At 46.2% G+C, this 22,009-nt stretch overlaps 1 protein-coding gene across 1 annotated transcript in view; it reads right to left on the bottom strand.

The window, feature by feature from the left end:
- Positions 1-22,009, bottom strand: part of ZNF407 (zinc finger protein 407) — a 450,972-nt gene that overhangs the window by 5,812 nt on the left and 423,151 nt on the right. The gene's annotated exons all lie outside the window — the stretch shown is intronic.

The following is a 22,009-nucleotide window of genomic DNA, read 5'->3' as shown; positions in this document are numbered from 1 at the left end:
TCATTACAGACTAAAAAATTTTGCAGTAAACAGGGCCCACAGAGAGAAGTTTCCCCTGTAATGACATCCATAAAATACACAAATGGCACTTTTAGTACCATCCTGAATATGGCATTTTCTGTGCTCTACACACAATCTAAATGGCTTGATCATAGAGCATAATACTCCATTGGGTTTATAGAACAATCAATGTTCCATAAAATGATGTATTTATCCAATAGTGAGCTCAGCGGTTACTGGTGTATGACATTCCAGGACCTGGCTTCCTACTCTTGAGCAGAGCTCTCTGGCTGTAAAACTTACTAACACTTCTTCAACAACTTCATCTCATCGGTGCCAAGTCATTTGTCGGAGCCTCGGCATGGTTTAAAAAAAAAAAAAAAACTTGTAATAAAAATTCATGGAATTTTCAGGAGACTCAAGACTGATGACATGAGAAGGTCACATTGTGTCTTCGGTAACCGGGTCAAAGGTGGCGGGCAGCTCTAAAATGGAGACTAGATTTCATGCATCGTGTAGCAGATAAAGACTGCATTAAGGAAGCACATCGTGAGGCGAGATGCTTAATGTAGAAGGAACGTTGGCCAGCGCTATCTGAGAACCAGCAGTCTTTACTTTATATTTCTGAGCTGGTACTGAAACTGTATGACGTGTTTATACACTGCAGGCGACATTTCAGATCTTAGACTCTGGAGGGACACTACATCTGAAGGGACTGGATGATGGTCACGGGGAAGGCCTGCTGACTACAACATGGTTACAAGACAAGACTGTGGCTGTGAAAATCGGGGGCGCCCGTGACCTGGTGATTCTTAGGCATAAGTCATTTTCCTCAAGTTCGGCTTTAAGATGTGATTTTAACAAGGATGTTAAGAAATCATACTTAATGTCTGTTCAAATGAAACAATAGTAACAGATTATGCTAATAAATTAGAGCCATCTTTTAATGTCACAAAAGCGTATAAGTATCTCAAGCGAAAGCAGGGAAAAAATGACAATTTAAAATTCAATGAAATAGAACCTTTTAGAAATTTCAAAGTGGGGAATAAATTATTCTTAGAATAGCAGTCACCACTAGGTTAGCCGGTCAAAATGGTACCAATGGCTGCTCCACACTTACTCTCATCAGACGACAGTAATGAGCTGGGACTTCTATAGGGACACATGGGACAGAGCTCACGCTCAACGCTGGCTTGGGGGGGCGGGGGGCGGGAGGGGTGGAACGGTTACCCTGAGCACACACATGCACGTTACAGACCTCTCGGGGACCCACACTTGAAACCCACCAGCCACTCTTCGGAACCCTCATACAGGGTCACAGTGAATAAGAAGGAACCAAGTCGACGGCAAATAGCACAAGATACTCAACAATATGGATCTGTGAGAGATCCTGAAGGGAGAACCCAAATCCAGGGCCAAGGATAGACTGTGGGTTATATTCCAGTAACTAAAATGCCAATACCATATTTTCCACACAGAACATGTCCCTGGAAATAACATGCACACAGGAAACTAAAGTGTGAGGGGACTTGCTCAGTTTATCTACATAAAAACCCTGTTCATCCATTGTTCTGAGGGAACATCCTGGCTCTCTATTACTTCCAAGGATTAGAAACTGCATCCTGGTCAGTGTTATTAGAATGAACACACAATGAGACATAAGTAAGGTTACTGAGATCTAAAACGCAGGATGGTTAGTCTTCAGCATGGAGTCCTGTGGAAACGGCGCTATAGGATAAGCACTGGACTGCTAACACTGAGTGAATTCCGACTCACAGGGCCCCTCTAGGACCGAGTAGAGCTGCTCCACAGGGTGGTCTCCAAGGTTGTAGGTCTTTACAAGAGCAAACTATCTCATCTTTCTCCCACGGAGTGGCTGGTGGGTTCAAACCACTGACCTTTCATAGACAAGATCTTTAACCATCAAGGCTCCTTAGGAAGCCTTAAGATGTCCTTCGATGTCCCGAAGTGTCCTCTCAGACCCCTCAACCAAGAACACGCCAAGGGCCGATATGTCAAAGTTGTACACGTTATTTTCATTTTCCACAGTAAACTGACGCAAGCAAGTCATCCTGCCAGCATCATTCAACAGAACCCCAGGCATCTCTCAAACAAGGCAGCTTTCATAGGCAGATTCAACTTGTCTCCCTTTGTTCTTCTGGCCAGCCCTATAAAACACATCCCATTCGAGTCTGTGGCTGTGTGTAGGGTTCTTTTCTCTTAGAGAATCTTCCCGTTTGTCCCGAGGAAATGAGAGAACACTTGTGCACGTAAGGTGAAAAACAAACCGCTCCCCGGTAGTGGCACAGGGGCACCCTTAACAGATTTACAGTAAACACAAGCTGCAGCTGGTCAGAACACTAACGGGGAGAGTTTTAATGATCAACGAAGCTTTCAGAAGCCTAACATCTGCTCGTAACCAAGTAACAGCAGCTGCCGGCATACGTGGAATAACATGAGTGCCATCTCTGAATAGGAACGTGAACCCTGGGTCTGGGTACATGGCTGTCATTGCCTCCTATGCCAGGACCCTCCCCAGGATGAGACCGAAAGACACAAAATGACTGGAGGGTGATGAAGACGAGATTCTGAGGTCATGGGAGCCCACGTGTAGCCACAATGCCCCCTCCCCTACAGTGGCCAGAGGACAGTCACGTCGTGATGGCCCAGCTCCAGGGCGGAGTGCATGGTCTCAGGTGGAGGGGCTGGGCCCCACGGGTGTGGACATTTAGCATGGCTCTGCTAAGTCAAATGTTGCCTGGCTAGCTAGGGTTAAGGCCAATCTTTAATTGCTTGGGCCTAAAAGAGCATGATTCTCCAGTACTAATAAAGCTGACGATTTGCTTTTTAGAAAAGATTCAAACAAAAACAAATGATGAGGTCAAACCCTTGCTTCGAAATGAGTGGAGTTAAGTAAACAAATTTACTAGGAAGACGTGAGGTTGGCACTGCTCCAAGCCACGCCCTGTGTCCTCGCTTCCTTGGGTTTTCTGGGCTCAGGGTGGCAGGGACATCACCGTGCACCGGTGTACCAGTGGGGAAGGCAGATAACAGGTGCATCTGCTGTGTGTGCTGTCTCTGCTCCTATGCCCACCATATGCAAAGTCTTATGTCTGCACGTTCATTGGGTAACACGTCCAGTGAGGCAACAGACGGTGGGGGCAAAAGTCCGTTGGAAATGGAATTGAAAAGGTTAATAAGACTTTCCATGAGCTTTCTGAAGCTCCCTGGTGGCACACTGGTTAAGCACTCAGCTGCTAACCAAAAGGTCTGAAGTTCAAACCCACCAGTTGCTCCATGGGAGAACGATGTGGCAGTCTGCTTCCATAAAGCCAATGGGGACATTCTAGTCTGTTTCACAGTGTCACTGTAGGTCAGAATCAACTAGGTGGCACTAGGTTTGGCCTCAGAACTCCATGGTGCAGATGAGGATGGAAAGTTTAAAACTGATTCTCAGGGTGATTTTCTATTCATCTTTGTGTGGTGCCTGCCATAGGGTAACCACACAGTTGGTGGTTCAAACCCACTAACAGCTCTTAGAAACCCTACACAGGGTCACTATGAGCTGGAACCAACTGGACGACACACAGCAAGGACTTTAAAAGAGGTCCTGGTGGTGCAATGCTTAAGCGTTTGGCTACTAACCCAAAGGTCCCTGGTTTGAACTCATCAGTCACTCCTCGGACGAAAGATGTGGCAGCTGATATCTGTAGAGAAGACAGCCTTGGAACCACGATAAGGCAGCTCTACCGTGTCCTAGAGAGTCATCAGGAGTCGGAATCCACGTGACAGCTTTGGATGGGTTAAAGATTTTGTTATTTTGCCAACTGATAAAAAGCTTGACTAAGAAAGACAAGGTGATGCCCAGAGGGACCGGGCATCACAGAGGGCACAGCGAGACATTCTCCATGCAGAAGGGTCACCTGATGTGAAGCACCCCTTTTAGCAAAGCCCAGAAACAGTCAGCCAGCCAACCAGACAGACAGACAGCTCTACAAGGCCCCACCATTGACACGTCTGAGGTCTCAGGAAGCTCACTGTGACCGGTGATGCTTCGTGCCGACTCGGCCCGGCTATTGTGCTCAGAAGTGACCAACACTGGACTGACTGTTGTTTTGTAATCATCCTGCAGTCTGTGAGCTGATGCGAGCTAACAGTCAGCTGACAAGCCAATACGCTTCCTGGGAGGTGTGGCCTACATCCAATATATGAGAGTAAGTCAAGAAGCATTGCAGCAAAATCACAGAAACCTTCATTAAGCAAAAAAATATATAAAAAAGCTACTGTTTCTCAGCATACCCTCCCCATGAAGGTCTATACACTTCTGAAGGTGAAGCATTAGGCACATCTGCTGCACAAGACCTTTTTAAAGTGTTGAAGAGCAAAGATGTCAGCTTGAGGACTAAGGTGCGCCTGACCCAAACCATGGTATTTTCAATAACCTCATATGGATGCTAAAGCGGGACAGTGAATAAGGAAGCCCAGAGAAGAATTGATGCTTTTGAATTACGGTGTTGGAGGAGAATATTGAAGGTGCCATGTGTTGCCAAAAGAACCAATAGATCTGTTTTGGAATAAGTGCAGCCAGAGTGCTCCTTAGAGGCCAAGATGGTGAAATTTCGTCTCTCATACTCGGACATATTGTTAGGAGGGACCAGTCACTGGAGAAGGATATCACGTTTGGTAAGATGAAGGGTCAGAGAGAAAGAGGAAGACCCCCAACGAGATGGGCTGACCAAGTTGCAGCATCGATGGACTCAAGCGTGGCAACAATAGTGTTTAGCCCAGGATCGGGCAGTGTTTTGTTCTGCTGTGCATATGGTCACTATGGGTTGGTAACTACTCGATGGCACCTAACTACAACAAGCCTTCCCTGAAGAATTCTGTGCTCTTCTATTGACAGTGTATCAAAAGGGCAGTCCTGGTGTCCTTGAGCAACTCACACTGTGTTCCTTTTAAATGTGCTTTGAGTTTGGAGAACGAAGGTACGAGTAGGGCCGCAGGGTGTATGAGGTGAGGCTCTCCTAGGAAATTACCTTAGGACAAGTCTTACTACCCTTGAAGAATGAGCAGGTGCGTTGTGATGGGAAATGCTTCCGCACAACTTTTCTGGCCTTTTCCTCACCAGTGCAGCTTTTAATGTTCTTAAAACTTGTTCCAAACGAGCCCCCATGATTGCTCTGTGTCATCTGAGAAAATATGATTTCCCTTTTGCGATTGCAATAAGTAGGCCCATTACATTCTGAGCTGACCTCTCGGTATTTAATTAAACTAGCCCAGCAGATCCCCCCCTCAGAAGACTAAGGGAATCTGGTGTGGCACTGGAGATTAAGTACTGGACTGCTAACCACAAGGTCGATGGTTCAAACCCACCAGCCTCTCCTTGGAGATCCTATACAGGGTCAATATGGGTGGGAATCAGCTAACAATGAGACTAAGGCAAGTGTATCACTGAGGAAACTTGCCTGGTGTCATCCACTGATTACAGAGACATGTCTAAACATGCGTGGAATAAGCTCCCACACACATGAACTGGAACCTTAGTAGCAATACTTTTGACCTGTTGTGGATGTTAAATGCTGTGGAGTTGGTTCCTACCCACAGAGACCCTGGATAGGGTTTCCGAGCAGCAGCTGGTGGGTTTGAACCATTGTCCCTGCAGCACCACACTAGGACTTGCTTTTTGACGAAATCTCTCCAAAGCCAGTCAGTACCCTTAGGGTTGTAGCATCAGTTAATACAAACGAATGTTCCAGAAAGCTCCTCTCTGCACCCTACATCCAACTCCTTGTCTCTGACCGCTGGTCCTTAGATATGAACTGCAGTCTGCTGTATGACCCGCTAATCTTGTCAGCCCTACAATCGCATGAGTCCAAAGAAGCTTCCAGCTTGACGTCTGATCCGTGCAATTGGGACTTGCCAACCTCCACAAACCATTTCCTTGAAGCTCACTGGATCTGCGCCTCTTGAGAACCCGGTCGACGATACTCAGTCAACGGTGGGGGAAAACCTTGATCTAGCTCACTCAGGAATGCACTTAGATGAATGAATACTGCGAAACTCAGCTGCTTGTTTTAATCCAAAACAAACTAACCCAGCGCTGTAGTCTTGATTCGGACTTAGAGTGACCTTGTAAGACAGGAAGCAGCTACCCTTGGGCTCCAAGGCTGTGACTGTTCTAGAAGCACTGTCGGGGTCCCCCAGGGAGTGGCTGGTGGTCTCAACAGCCAGCATTTAGGAGATCACCCCACCAGGTTCCTAGTAGCATGCCTACTCAAAGAATCTCCCGGTTCTCTAAACGGCCATGAAGGACACAGCTGACGTTGTGAGGCCTGTCTGATGTCTGATCTGGGTACGTGTGGTAGTGGTAGCAGAGCTTGTTGATCATAACTTAGACACCTGCATGCATCTGAAAGTCACCCCAGGACTTGTGTGGACAGACATGCCCTGGGCCTCTTCCCGTCACTGTGCGGAGCTGAGACAAAGGTCGGCCTTCTGACTAGTGCTGTTGCTGGGTTGTCTCTGACCCAGCAGCTATGGATTCTGGGAGCTTAATTTGTTCATCTGCAAGATGAGTAACATCTTGGGCCTTCTGTCATTTCAATAGTTAACTAGATTCCCCACATCTTGCTTTCTCCATCTTTAAAACGGAGGTAAAGCATCGTGGTTACAAATTGGGCTGCTAACCTCAAGGTCAACATTTCAAAACTACCATGGAAGAAAGAGGAGGCTTTCTGCTCCCGTAAAGATTTACAGCCTCGGAAACCCTGTGCAGGGTCGCTATGAGTTAGAACCAACTCCACGCACATAACCACCACCACCAACTGGTAATAACCGTCCTGAAGAGTAAGTGGTGCAGTCTGACACTGCATGTGTCATGGATCAGGGAAGGTGAGGCTTTACTGCTATTATTCCAAGTAGAATGTATTACAGTTGAGTGCATGTCACCCAGCTTGCTTGACTAAAACACTATAAACCAGTCATACACAGAAGAAACCAGAATTTTATGGGGACAGGTGGAAGGCTGTGTAGAGGAGATGCTCGCAAGGACTGAAGATTCCTTTGGATCCCTGCTGCCTGTGAGGCCAATTGCACAGAGTTCAGAAAGAGGATTTCAAAAAGTTCCTGGAAAATTTCCATTGTCTTTCCATTCCATTTTTCCAGGACCTTTTTGAAGGCCCTTTGTGTGACAGTTTAGAGTAGCACTAACAAGGAGGCGTGAACACAGAAAACCGAAACAGAAATAATTAGGGATTTAAGCTTTTAGGCACTTAGGTAATTAGTCTGTGAAATGAGAACGGGCTAATTCTACAGGGCTGTGGTCAGCAGAGCTGGGAAGCACAGGTAAGCTATGGGAGGTAGACCTCACCTCAGGACCTGGAAGGCAATGGCTTGGTATTGAGTCCCTGGTCGAAAGGACTGGTCTTTCTTAGCACTTAGATTCTGATTCTAGATCTACTGCAGCCAGGAGCTGAGGTCCTGCTCAATATTCATGAGCATCTCAGACAAGCTATTAGACTGACACATTTCCAGGGATCTGACAAGAGACATTAAGTGGAGGCTGCTGGAGCCGGAGGCTGAGTTACTAGACGTGGACAGACGCATTCTAGTTCCATGATGCTAGGCTCTGGGTTCAGTCCCCCAAACCACAAGGCACTTAATGAAACGATACTCGGATCCTCCAAGACTCAGATGTGAACTTTCTTTGCAATTATCTGGACATTTATTAATCTTTTATTTATCTTTGAAATTGTGTATCATATCACCTGACAACTTGGGCATACTTGTATTATGGAAGAGAAGACGAGGTGGCCATGGATATGCACTGCTCGGACTTGTTTAGGGAGCACAGACAACAAATGTGCAGAGGGGATGTGGGGCGGGGGGGGGGGGGGGGGGGCTTATGCACACCCAGCTTTGTGAGCGGGAAATTCTTTGAAGGGTGACTTGCTCAATGTGATTACAAAAGGGGATCAGAAAGAATCTGCATTCACATGAGACGAGCAACAATAGCTATTCACAGTCCTACCTCAAGGCTACACTGTCCGTCACTCTCAGACGACTCTGGATACTCCACCGAATGGAACCACTACATCAGCAGTATCGTGTTGAGCAGACAGGTAACGGAGGCTCCAAAGAGGGGGGCCCAGGGGCCTGGGCTCCAGAGCAGGTTCCATTGCTCCAGCAAGGGCTAGAGGAGACATGGACTCCAGAGTAGAGGGGAGGGGGCTCATCCCACCTCTCCCACCACAAAAAAGGAAGCAGTGCTCCTGGTGTGGACCTTAGGGCTCTGGAGACGACACACTCCACACTGCTTTGGCATATGATCCATCAGCTGGCACAGTGGTGAGGAGATGTCCACAGTGGAAAAGACTTCCAGCCTTGGAGACCTTCTGGAGTTCCACTCTGCTGTACAGGGTTGTTATGAGTTGGAATCAATGTGATTGTCATTGTTTTTGGTACAGTACTAATTTAACTGCCCTGTTGTTGTTATTAGGTGCCATGAGTCGGTACCGACTCATAGTGACTGTATGCACAGCAAAACGAAACACTGCCCGATCCTGGGCTAACCTCACTATTGTTGCCATGCTTGAGTCCATTGATGCTGCCACTTGGCCAATCCATCTCATTGGGGGTCTTCCTCTTTTGCTCTGACCCTCCACCTTACCAAACATGATATCCTTCTCCAGTGACTGGTCCCTCCCGACAGTATCTCCTTAGTATGAGAGACGAAGTTTGGCCATCCTGGCCTCCAAGAAGCACTCTGGCTGCACTTCTTCCAAAACAGATCTATTGGTTCTTTCGGCAGCCCATGGCACTTTCAATATTCTTCTCCAATACCATAATTCAAAAGCATCAATTCTTCTATGGTCTTCCTTATTCACTGTCCAGCTTTCACATGCATATGAGGTTATTGGCATGATAGATAATGTTGTGTGCTGTTGAGTTGGTTCCAACTTACAGTGGAACCCTATATAGGGTTTCTGAGAGAAGCTGGTGGGTTTGAACTGACAATCTTGCAGTTAGTGCAACACCAGGGCTCTCTAAAGTTACTATGTTGATGTGGTTAAGTGCTGTTGAGACGGTGCTGACTCAGTGACCCTGTATAGAGTTTCCAAGGAGCAAACCTTGGAGCTCAAAAACCCTTGCAGTCCAGTGCTAATCCTACAGTATCACACCAGGACTATCGTGAGAAACAAAAGAAGTCTTGGTGGTGCGATGGGCAATGTGCTTGGCAGCTAACTGAAAGGTCAGTGTTCAAACACACCAGAGGTTCCTTGTGGGAAGAGACTTGGCTATCTGCTCCTGCAAAGAGTATAGCTAGGACACCCTATGGGGCAGTTCTATTTTGTCCTGTCTGGTATGAAACACCACCCTAAAAACTGTTCAAAGAGCCAGGCCTTCAAATGAAGAACCTATGACACGGCAGAAAGTAAGGGATCAGGAAGGGAAAGTGGGAAACTGTCAGGTAGTGAAAGATAGTGGGGAAACGACACACAAACCCCACACTCTTCGAAGCAAACACAAAATCCAGCTGCACAATGAAGACATGGGCTGAGCTTGGCCAGGTTCCATAGACACCGTTGACCTTGAGATGAGAGAGAGAAGAGGAAGGGCTGGCTGGCCTGAAGTTTAGGGAGGCACGCAAACTCCTGAGTCCGGGACACTGACATAAACACTGCGGGTTAGTGCTAAGAGTGAAGCTGTCCACTGGCCTTAAGTTGGGGAGGCATGTGAGAACTCCCAAACTTTCAGCTAGTACTCATTTGGCCTAGCATGGCCTAGCATGGATGCCTTACTGACCAAAACTAGACCAGATGAAGATAAAGATAAAGATATGGGGATCAAGTGCAAATTGTTATGATTTGATGAACTGGACCTTTGCTTATGGAAGTAGTTCCTCACAATTCCAAATGAAAGGAAGAATTCTACATATCAATGATCAAGCTTGCCTCCTCAGAGCACTGGGTTGATAGGGACGGACAACTCAGACGCTATTTAAAAAGGGGGGGCTACAAAGGCACGAAGTAGCTGGCTTACAAGGTTTTACGAGTGTGCTTAATTTCAGAACAAGGGGGCGGAAAGCAGAATCCCCACTGAAAAGTTTTCCTCTTTCCCAGATGGGTCTGGTGAAAGGAAATAGAGGAGAATGGGGATAGGATTTTATGATTCAATTGTGTGTAATTGTTATCATGACTGATTAAGATTGTCACAACTGTAAATGCAGAAGATGTGTAACTAAAAGGGGGGGAGGTGATAATCTTTCATTTTAGGAACAGAGGACCTAGGGTCAGCAAGAGGGAAGAACATAAGTGGAGCGAGGGATCCTAACCAGAGAAGCAGTGACGGCAGAGGTGGTGGCATAGAGAGAGCGAGAGCAGCAAAGGACTGCAGGCCCATGTACTGAGAAAGGGTGTGTGTCTGTGGGCAGGAGGTTGGCTTGCAAAGGGTGCCCTTTGGACATTTAAACAGATATATATTTTGTTTTGTGTGTGAATAATAAAAAAAAAAAATAGCAGTGAATGCTGCATACTGGTAGCACACGGAGAGACTGTAATCATTGCAACGAAGCAAATATGATTAGTTGAATGCAAACCTGATAATCTGCCCTGTAAACTTTCATGCAATTCACAACAAAAACTTAAAAACAAACCACAACAACAAAAAACTTAGCTGCAGAATGTCAGGTCAGGCCAGGCTCTGGGTTCAGATGTGGGTACTTCATGAGACAGCAGCCCAGAAGTAACAGGATGCAGTTTAGGTGACAAGGGTCAGGAATACTGGGCAGGTGGTGAGTAAAGTTAAGACTGACTAGGCACGTCTCTCACCACGGCTTCAGCCTTTTTACCCCATAGTCCCTGAGCCCCTCCTCTTCTTCAGGGTCGCTCAGGTCACTAAAGGCAAGAAGGGCACCTGTTTCAATGTTTAGCTCAAGAAAACCAAACACTATGTCCATCACAAAGGTAGAGTCTCGGAGTGTCGTGGTCCAGACTGTCCTCTTCCCGAGGTGAACTGCCTGGTGTGCCGTGAGCTAAGTCAGGGAGAAACAGCTCTGACAGTCAGTCTGCAAAGGTGTCTCAAGGTGACTTTCCCTGAATTGTCTTCATCTCATCAGGATTCTTTTTCCCTTGTATAATAGGACACTCTCCTCACGGGTACAATTCAGTGACATTAATCATGTTCGTCATGTGGACAGCAAGCACCACCGTCAGTTTCCACATTTCCCATCAGCCTTCATGGGAGGCTCAGCGCCCCCAGCCCCTGGTCTCCATTCTAGATGGTCACGTAAGTGCAACATACAGCACATGTTCTTTGGGGGTTGATTTAATTCACTCTGTGCTGTGTTCTCAGGGTTCACCCAAGTCCAAGCGTCTCTCAGGGCTTAGCTGATCTTTCGGGCAGAGGAGTATTCTATCGCATGGACCTACCAGGCTGTATCTACTCAGTGCTCTTTTCTCTCTCACTCTCTTTTAGTTTTATAAAAGTTTTTATTGTAAATTGAGTGGAAGTTTACAGGGCAGATCGTCAGTTTTACATTCAACTAATCATATACTTTGTTTCATTACGATGATTATAATCCCCTCCATGTACTATCTATCAGTTAACAGTATTTCTCTCTATTCATTTTAGCTTTTTATTTGAAAAACAACAACACTCAGGCATATATAATAATTTACACCACCAAAGGGCACATTCTGCAAGTCTGCTTCCTGGCCAGCAGCTCTCAGTTCCTCCCTTCCCATGAATCTAGAGTCCTCAGCTGCTCCCTCTCTCCATGTCTCCTTCTCTAGTGTTGCCGCTTCTCTGGACAAGGTCCCGCATTCCACTTGTGCTCTTCCCCCTTGATGGTCCTAGGGTCCTCCATTTCTGGACTGTAAGATTAACTATTCCCCTGTTTTTGTTACAAAACTTCTACCTTTACACTTGTGACAGTTGCAATTAGTCATGATAACAATTATTCACTATTGAATCATACAGATCTTATCCCCATCTCTTTTTACCACACCCATCTAGACAAGATGAAAACTATTCAGTGGGGACTCTATCTTCCCCCACATACTCTTAAACTAAACTCCCTCTTGAAACCTTATAAGCCAGTCATTTCGTGCCTTTTTTGTCACCTCATTTTAGGTAGCCAATGTCTAATGTCTAAGTTTCCCATCCCTACCTACCCTGTATATAGAGGGTATTGATACTTGACGTGAAGACTCTTTCCCTCTGTTGGTATTTAGAGTAACTACCATTTATCCTACAGTGCCACAGAGACGCACATGCAGATTCACACACTGGCACACAGTTGCTGTTGTTAAGTGCCTTCTATTCAGTTCCAACTAATAGCGACCCTGTACAGGGCTTCTGAGGAGTGGCTGGTGGGTTTGAACAGTCGGCATTGTGGTTAACAGTCCAGTGCTTATCCTATGGTGCCACACCAGGACTCAGTTGTTGTTAAGTGCCATCGAATCCGTTTTGACTCATAGCAACTCTGTATAGGGTTTCTGAGGAGCAGCTGGTGGGTATGAACCACCAACCTTGCGGTTCAAAACAATCTTGCAGTCCTGTGCTTACCATACAGTGCCCACCAGACTCCCAGGGCACGGGGCATTAAAATGACCGATACCATCAAATTGTAGCATCACAGAGGGATGATCAGTGACTTCCTAAACAGAAAGCAAAGGAAGGCATGCGAGGCTGTGGGACGTATTCACTGCCACGGGCAGACACAGAACTCTCCCAGCCACTGCTCACCTCCTTCTTGGAGTAGCAAGACTAACAGAACACACCTGCTGTCTGGAGGAAAGTTAAGGCAGAATCGCCAACAGGGAAAGGGTCCGGAGAGGGAGCCTGAGCTCAGCTTGTCTGTGCTCATGTGACCCCTGTGCCGGGGTGTTTGGCATCTATTCTGCTATCTCACTTAATCTACAGAGCGCCAGAGCATCTCTGAGTAGGAGTCACGCTTCCAAACCATGACTAAAACACCTAGAATGCTAACAGATATTGCCAGAGTTGTGAGGATGGTGTGGAGACAAGGAAGGGGGAGGAAACGCTTCCTGGGGAAGACTCTCCCCCAAGCTCGTGGCTCACCGAGCAGAGCACCCACCGAGGGGAAAGTTGGGAGCTTGTCTGCCAAACCCTTCCTCACCCTGGAAACAGAGCATCTGAGGAACAGGTGCCTCTCCTTGTCAGGTGCACGTGCCTTCGGCGTTCAAGGCTCATTTGCCTAGTTATCCCTCAATGCAGAGCAAACACCTGCGTGTGCGTCTCTGTAGCTGCTTCTGACCAGCTAACAGGTCAACCACTGAGATCGGTCCTCACCACCAGTTCCTCTCAATGTCCCGCCGACTCCCAGTGCCCCTGTAGGAGAGAGGAAAACTGATCCCAGGGTTTCTAACGCTGTAAATTTTCATGGGAGCAGATGTCTCATCTTTCTCCCACAGAGAGGCTGGTGGGTTCCAACTGTCCACCTCTTAGTAGGAGCTGAGCGCTTTACTCACGGCACCACCACGGATGGCGCCTACTTTACACACACACACATACACACACTAACTTAGCTCCACGTCACTGAGCTTGGTTATTTCTTTAAAAGGCATTAAAGCTCACTTTTTGGGTTTTGTTGTCCAACTTAAAATTTTTATTTGTATGTAGATTAAAGTCAGAATCCTAAATACACTGGCAAGTGTACTTGAAATTGGCTTGGATTTAGATGCTGCCTTATTATTAATACAGACTGTTTCATTCCCTCCCCCAATAGTACTTTATGGTCTACAAAGAAACAGCTCCAAAGATACAGCTGCCTTGGCCCAGAGTGAGGTTGGGCACACCGAAGGAAGGCAGCTAAGGGACACGTGGGGACGGATACTTTTCAGAAAAGGGACAGAGAGCCTTAAAATCAACACTAAACAAGGATCAGAGGCGGGTTCTTGGGACAGCTGCTCAAGGTTCCCAGATGTTCCAGGCATCCCTGCTGGACTCATAATGACCCAACGTCCTTACTGGGGGATTATGTGTTAAGCGCTGTCCAGTTGCTTCGGAGTCCTACTGACCTGCATAGGGTTTCCGAGGAGTGGCGGCTGGGTTAGCAGCTGACTTGGACGGGTGTTTTCTCCTAAAACACCTGGTACATGTACCACCTGCTCCTGTTACAATAGCAGGTTTATAGACTTAGGGGCTTCCGCAAGCAGGGGGCTTTCATTCCCACCTCACCCCACCCTTCTGCTGCCCTCCCCTTCTCTCCTTACCTCACTTCACCCCATCCCACCACTCCCCTCCCCATCCCACCTCTAGTCATGCTTGGCGGATTATTTCAAAATAATCCCCTGTGGTCTGAGCCCTAAACCTTACAGAATCACTCATGATTTTCACCATTAGAGTTCCCATGATTTAAAGGAACAGGGCAGGTGTGACAAGTAGGTGAGCGGGGGACAAATAGTGCTGCCCCAATGCTTCCTAACTCCCACAAGAACAGCCCTGTGGAGAACCAAGGGTGGTGACAATAAAAGTAGGGGCCTGGCTCACATTTCAATCTCCAGAAATTGAGCCCATTTCTGGGGCGACACGTCCACTGTTGGTGGTAACTCTCTCGGTGCAGAAGGCCAAGCTGAATGCCCCAACTTCAGCAAGAAGCAAGGAGGGAAACACTCAGTTAAGTCCAGTGTTTACCTTCTCATGTCATTAAAATTCATTTTCATGAAAATGAGGAACGTTTCAATTCTATAAAACATCAGTTCGGTTCTACTATCGAACCTACTGTTGGGATGGTCCTCCATGCACATCACACCCACAAATACACTTTTTTGTCTAATCCCGCAGAAAAAATGCCATTCCCCATTCAGATGGCTGCCTTTTGCTGACAGCGCATTCCTCTACTTTACATTCACCTCCTTGAAGAAAGTCTTCACCATCAAGGAATTGGCAGCAATGTTCTTACACTGAACCCAGCCCTAACTGGGGTAAGTAGGCAGACTTCTGTGGTCCCCAAAAGTTAGGCACGTAGTGAAATGTGTCACAACGAAGTGACAATTTTGTCAGTTAACGACAATGAAGTATTACATGGATTCACAGTCACATCTTACATTTTAATATAACTCACAATTAAATATAATTGATATATTTATTTCACACCATCTGTCTGAAAAATACCATGATTATCTCCTTATCACTATAGCAGAAGAGTTCTATTTTCTAAGTCTGAGAGTCTTACAAATGGCGACGGTGAAGGGTTATTTCAGCTCAGATCCACTTCAGGGACAACACAGGGTTGCTTCCAATACTGGAAGATATGAAACAATGGAGGAGCAACAGCTGACACCAAGCCAGGCAATCAGTATGAAGGCCACACACTGAAGATGTTCGAGATTCTTCCAGGCAAAGCTAAGTACGGCTAGAGTCTGAGGCCTTGTCTCTATTCAGAACCGCTGCTGTGAAGCCAGGTGGCCTGGTGGCACTGTGGGATAAGTAACAGACTGCTAACTGCACAATCAGCAGTTCAATTCCACCAACTGCTCTGTGGGGAGAAAGAGGAGGTTCTCTGTTCCTGGAACCATTCACAGCCTTGGAACTGACCTCCATGGTAGTGCATTTTAAGTTCTTGAGAAATGATCTATCATCATTGTTATTAACTGCTGATTCGACTCCGACTCACAGAGACCCTGTGTAGGGTTTCCAACTTTGCCCGAGAAGCCTCATCTTTCTCCATTGCAGTGGTTGGTGACCTTATGGTTTGCAGTGCTTATCCTATAGAGCCACCATACTCTGAAGCTACATATAAACAAAGTCAGTTTTGTGTACTTACTCAAACAAAAGCCTGGATGCTTTTCCCCTGAACAGTACTATTACAATCCTAAAAGGGAAGAAGGGTGGCTTGACCGGGTACCAGTCCCGTATATTACACACAATCTACACAACGGCTCTAAAGATACCAGAAAAGGCCAAATGTTCTCATTTGCCAGAACACTTTGGTTTGTGTTTTATATTTGGCTGACCATGTGTGATATTTCTTAGTCGTGTGTAACAGAACATGCAGCAGGCATCCCTGATGACAGCAATCTGGGATTACACAATGGCTTGGCCAGTCTCTGGGTCCAAATTGAACCTGGCGGTTTAGCTATCACACTGGCTGCAGGCTCCCCGGAAAACCTCTGTACACGCTGATACTGATTACGTGTGTTTGCTGGAGCGGGGATCTCTAATGTTATTGTTAAAGTTGTCTGTGATAGCAAGCTGACATGGCTGTCTTTGGCTGTGTTAGAGAAACACAGACCTTAAAGGAGAGCAGTGTGTTCAAGGCTGGGGCCACACTGAAAAGGAGGCAATGGATTCAGGGGCATCGACTGAAGACAAAAGGTCATGGCAATGTGGGGGACAGAGTCAGTGCCAACGCCAGACCACACGGGCAAGTAGGAACACATCTGGGCAGCACAAGGAAGAAGTTTACTGTGTGGACCATATTGTTTGTTGTTAAGTGCCATCGAGTCAGTTCTGACTCATAGCAGCCCAGGGCTTCAGAGGAGACGCTGGTGAGTTTGAACTGCCCACTTTTCGGTTCAAACTGAACTTGTGGTTTACATCAAGGCAATGGCTCACACCTTCATAGAGGCACGCAAGTTCATAGGTCAGACGGCAGGCTGCTGGCTACAGAGGGGAAACAAGTCCAAGGTCAGCAGGTGAGATGGCAGCTGTCATGACTCCCAGGCCACTGACTCAAGTCCAAAGAAGCAGAGATGAGATGACAAGCCAGATGCAGGATCCAGACGTAGCAAAAAGGCAGCTTTTCCATAGCAGCCGTGCACACCGGGAACAGGCCGTACCCTGGGGAAACCTCCTTTAACCGAGGCTGCTCTTAGCCTCCTCATCAGGAGAGTGATTCCGTGACACCAGATCTCACCACGGGAGATGACTACGTCTTTACTGTCAAAACACTGAGAATCCAGGCCCCGTCAGTGGATGACCACAGGAATCAAGTACACGAAGTGCCTAGTAGTACATTCTTGGTCTGTGAGAGAGCCCACCATATGCTCACCTCTGTTCCTCAACTCCTCCAGAAGAGCTGGCTTGCAAAGTAGTAGAAAATTCTACATCTCGGGTGTGATCTCATTTAACAGAGTGTGGTGGCATCACACCTGCAGTTGTAGTATTTCTCGTGGGTCATGCCGTAGCATTTTCTTCAAAGCTGCTTTTCACAAATGAGAATCGTGTTTGGAAGGTTGTGTGTTAGCCAGAGTGCGAAAAAATCTACAGCAAATCAATTGCTGCAGCATCAATATTGGTTCATTTAAACAGTGTGTTTTGGGGTAAGAGCTACAGAGCACAACTTCGTAGTCTTATTGGAAAACAGGGTCTACATGTAGACGATGAGATGCACACACTAAGTTACAGATATTAATGAGTTCATCATGGTTAGCAGTCTGCTTATCCTGTGGTGGAAACCAAGCGCAGCCAACTTTTGACACCAGAAAATTAAGAAATATACAAAGATGTTCTGTGAACTTAGAACCATGGAAAGATCTAAGGGATGTAGGTTGCTGCTGCTGAGTGCAATTGATTTGGTTCTGACTCATAACGACCCTATGTAGGGTTTCCAAGGAGTGCTGGTGGGTCTGAACCACCAACCTTGTGGTTGGCAGGCAGTTCAGTGCTTATCCTCCAGTGCCACACCAGGACTCTTAAAAGGGATATGAAGACAGATGTGTATATATGTAACTTATATCTATAAAGATATAAAAGGAGTTATCATCTTGAACCTCATTTTGAATACTGATCAAGACCCACAGTCTACACTTTTAGCACCCTGCCCTTGGGGAACCCACCTGCAATATCACTAACACTGCTTCCGCAACATGCTCTCCTCATTTCATTGGGTCTCAACTTCACACTGCCCCGGCAACAGCCTAATGACTTGTCAATGACCTGCTGAGTTAATAAGGGCATGGCCCATGTCAATTAAGTCACCTCACCCCAACTCACAGGAGCTTCCGGGGGAGAGCGACAGCACAGAGTCTGGGGAGCAGATGTCAATGAACAACACAGTGTGGAGAAAGGTCAGTTGTTTATGGATGAACATTCCAATTGAAGTACCTCCAACTGAACCTTCATTAGAGTTCCTCTCTGTGGTCTGTGGCATGCCCAGCCAAATTTAATTGTAGACAACTCATTCGCCATGGCTTGAAAACAACCAATTCAGTTGGTGAGAAAACAGATATCTCACAGAAAACACTTCTCTGGGGAGCTGTATGGAATCAAGCCTCTGCTTTAGGAGCATCATTTTGAGACGGTGACCAGCACCAACTGCAATCACCATCAATGCCTGAGATCCTTGTCGGCAAAGACTGTCTCTGTGATGGACAGGAAGAAGGGAAAACAGCAAGCAAGCAAACTTGGCATCTCTGTTTGGAAACTAGTTAAGAGACAATGTGCAAAACTCAAAACTTTCAAGTATTAATAAGATATTAAAAAAAAAATTAAACAAATGATTTGACAGCTGCAAATGCAGACTCACACCTAGCTGAATTATAGAAACAGTGTGGATAATTACTTTTTTCAAACGGAAGGACTCTGTGGACCAAGGTCCTGTCTGAATCCCCCTGCAGCATAGCTCATGTGCAATAATGTACGTCCCGTTGTCACGTCAACCTGGGTCTTTATCATCCACACATCAGCAAGAGTGATGAGAGACGTCCCAGGGTTCGAGCAGTCTCCCTTTGAAGGAGCCACACGTTAATTACTGCACTAATTATGGTTTTTGAATAACTAAACGAAGTAAGCAGTCTATGGGAGCTGAGGCAGAGATCTGAGACTGAGAAAACACGAGCTACTGAAGTCATCAGTGCAAACTGACACTCAGAACAGGTTTAAAGGGAGTTGACAGAGGAGAGCTTAAAGACAAGCATCTGAAATAATTAAGGCTCCATAAAGGCAAAAGAAATGCTGTTTCCTAGTGGCACGTGCATTTGAACTGTTCGTTAAGGAACTGAAGGTAAGCCTGCTTAATCCACAGCGGCTTCTTTTGTTATTAGGAAAACATAATTGTTCCAAATAATTAGCACTAGAATACATCACAAGCTGACAACAAAATTATAGAAATCTCCATATTCCGCTCTGTCTAGCTGGCTATTAGGAAGAGTTTCTGATCATAACCCATTAGTTGGAGAGCTGTGAGCTCTTGATTGCCACCAAATAACCTCCGCGATCTGCCTACGTTTCAGCCCCTGCTAATCCAGCGTTTCCTTGACATAGAAATTGCTTCGGATCTCTACAGCTGCCACATTAAGAGCGGGGTTCCCTGGGTGCGTTCCGAGAGAAGGTCGGGCAAGAATTGAAACACTTTTCACACCGACTTTCTCAAGGGAAACTGGAAAGGACTTTCTTCTGTTTTGGGGGAGGACTGGAATGGACCCGTGCCATGAATTGTGATGTCTTGCAGAGCCAGAGCACTTTTTCCTTTCACAAGCCCAGGGCCACTGAGCCGGTCCTGACTCACTGTGGCCTACAGGTCAGAGTAGAGCAGAGCCGCTCCACCGGAACCCCCAGGTGGTGAATGTTGGCAGAAGCAGAAAGCCTCACCTTTCTCCCCTGGAGCAGCTGGTGGATTTGAACCACTGATCTCGAGGCTACCCAGCCCACTCTCCTTACACATGGCATGCTCCTTAGCTCCTCCCCCACACTCTCTTTAACACACACAGTCCTTCACTGACCTCAGACTTTAAGTTCTTTTATTACTGAAAGTGATTTCCCTTTTCATGAACAATGTTTACGTGTTGTTACTGATCACTTTCCAATGCCACAACTAGTATTCTGAGGACCAGAGGATAAGCGGCCAGGGGCAGCTTAGTAATACTATGACACGTGGCAGATGGAAATTGATTTCCAGGAGAAGTTACCTCGGATGCTTTTCTGTGCTAATAGCTGAGCTGATAAACCCAGAAAGCTTTATGTTTTGCCCCATGAGAGATAACTTTGATTACTCCAGTAATTAATGATGTTGGATAGTAATATGGATTTTCTGTTAAGATTTGAGTTTGAAGTTAATTAGTCTTCACGTTATGATTTGCTGATTAATTATGGATATTTAGTTATAAAGAGATGTTAATTATTAATCTCAAAAAATCATCTCGTGTAATTAACTAAAACTTTGACGTCAGTTAAAATTCCCATTGAGGATCACTTGTAGGATTATCAATTACCAGGGAGGCGCACCGTGAGGCCCTGCCAGCACCACGTCCCCAGCCTGTAGGGGACACGTCTGGACCACGGGAAGGAACAGTGTCCAGACTTCTGCATAGCGGGGGTGAGAGTCAGTTGTGTGCTGCCCACAGACATCCTGACCTCTGGGGAACCGTCTCTGAGAGACTGATGGGCTTCGTCCTTTGTTACCATTAAACTCTGCGATGAACTTCGCTGTTGCTACAGATATCTGCTTTGCCAGCAGTGGCAACGACTTGGAGAGCTATCCAGACAATACTGCGGCAAAGATACTAATTAGTCTTCTCATCCCCAGAACTGGAAATCACCTTTGTGGCTCAAAAACATGTTTTTGCCTTCTTCATCTTTTCCCTCATCTGTCAGCAACACAATGTTTGTTCCCATAAAGGGGAGGGGGTGCTGATTAAGAAAAAGGGTTAAACCAGGAAGCATCATCAGCACATCAATGTCCCGGAATGTACCCTGAAACAGGGGTCTGTTTACATTATCTCTAGATCATCTTGACAATATTTATTCTCTATTTACCTCAATGAGGCAATATGATGATATTTATTGCTCGGAATGGCTAAATATAGACTTTTCTTGAGCACTCAGTCTCCTAGTGGGAGGGTGTGCTCTAATCTACATCTTTAAACTGACAAGCTGGAGAATTCCTAATGAATGGCTCTTTTCATCTGGATGTCTGTGTGTATTTGACAGTATAAATATTTAGCAATATCCGAGTCAGCTTGTGATTTTACCCAGATGGACTGATGGGTGCTTTGGCTCCACGGTGCCAAAGACGATCCGTGCGGTTATATAAGCATTTTCCCTTCTTCCTAAGAAGCAATTAGGTGGTCAAAGGCAGCAGCCCCCACATAGTGGGAATACTTCTGGTATCAGCTGACAACTCGGAGGGATAAATAAAATATGGTACTTAAATTATTACCACTTTACTTTCATGAATCACGGGATTAAAGCTTTCACTTCCAAAGGACTGTACGTATAAATTGCAGGGTTTCTTATGTCTGTAATTTGCAAGAATCTAAGTTAAAATACCAGCTAATCAGTCAACTCACATTCACCTTGGGGAAAGTACCACCCTTTCTTGTCATCTTTGTAAATTGCATGCCTAAGCACCAGTGTTATTTTGAGAAGAAAAGCCGCTTGTTGTCAATAACATATATTGCAGTCTAGTTAAAACAACATTTGTTAAGATTTAATCGCAAATGTAATCCGCTTTTAAAGTTTAGACAGAATGCTCAGAATTTTCAGGGACAGATAATAAATCATGTTCCTCGTCTTGGGTGTGAACGAGTAGAACGGATGCATTCAGGTGTGTTGCTCAACAGCAAATGCACGTACTCTACCCTGGGACGCGCTGAAGGGTCCAGTTAGGCAGACCGACCCCACTCCCACATCACTGAATCTTTTTCCTATAAACATTGCTTTTTATGAAAATCACAGTGGAAGTGAAGTCAAAGAAGGAGCTTATTTCTTTTGCATCCTGCTGCAGAGGTTTGTAGGCTCATGCTCAAACTTAGGGCAGGCTTTCTGGAAGCCCAGCATCAATGTTGGGTCTCGATTTCACGTAGTGTAAGCCGCCTGTCATCAGGATGCTGGCAGTTTGTATGCTTGCTACTGCTTTGGGGCCAAAAAGCAACACGTTATTTTTGGCAACAGCCAAAGCCATGTGTTTCTGGGACGTGGTTTACAAGGTTTTTGCTTCCCCAACTCCTCACCCATTCCTGATCTTTTTAGAGTCCATGCATCAATCAGGGAAAAGGGCAAACAAAACATTCTCCCTGTAGACACAGACACCTAAAGGGCCCAT

Source organism: Chrysochloris asiatica, unplaced genomic scaffold (assembly GCF_000296735.1).
Source record: "Chrysochloris asiatica unplaced genomic scaffold, ChrAsi1.0 scaffold00283, whole genome shotgun sequence".
NCBI classification, from domain to species: domain Eukaryota; kingdom Metazoa; phylum Chordata; class Mammalia; order Afrosoricida; family Chrysochloridae; genus Chrysochloris; species Chrysochloris asiatica.
This window is presented reverse-complemented; position numbering and strand designations above follow the sequence as displayed.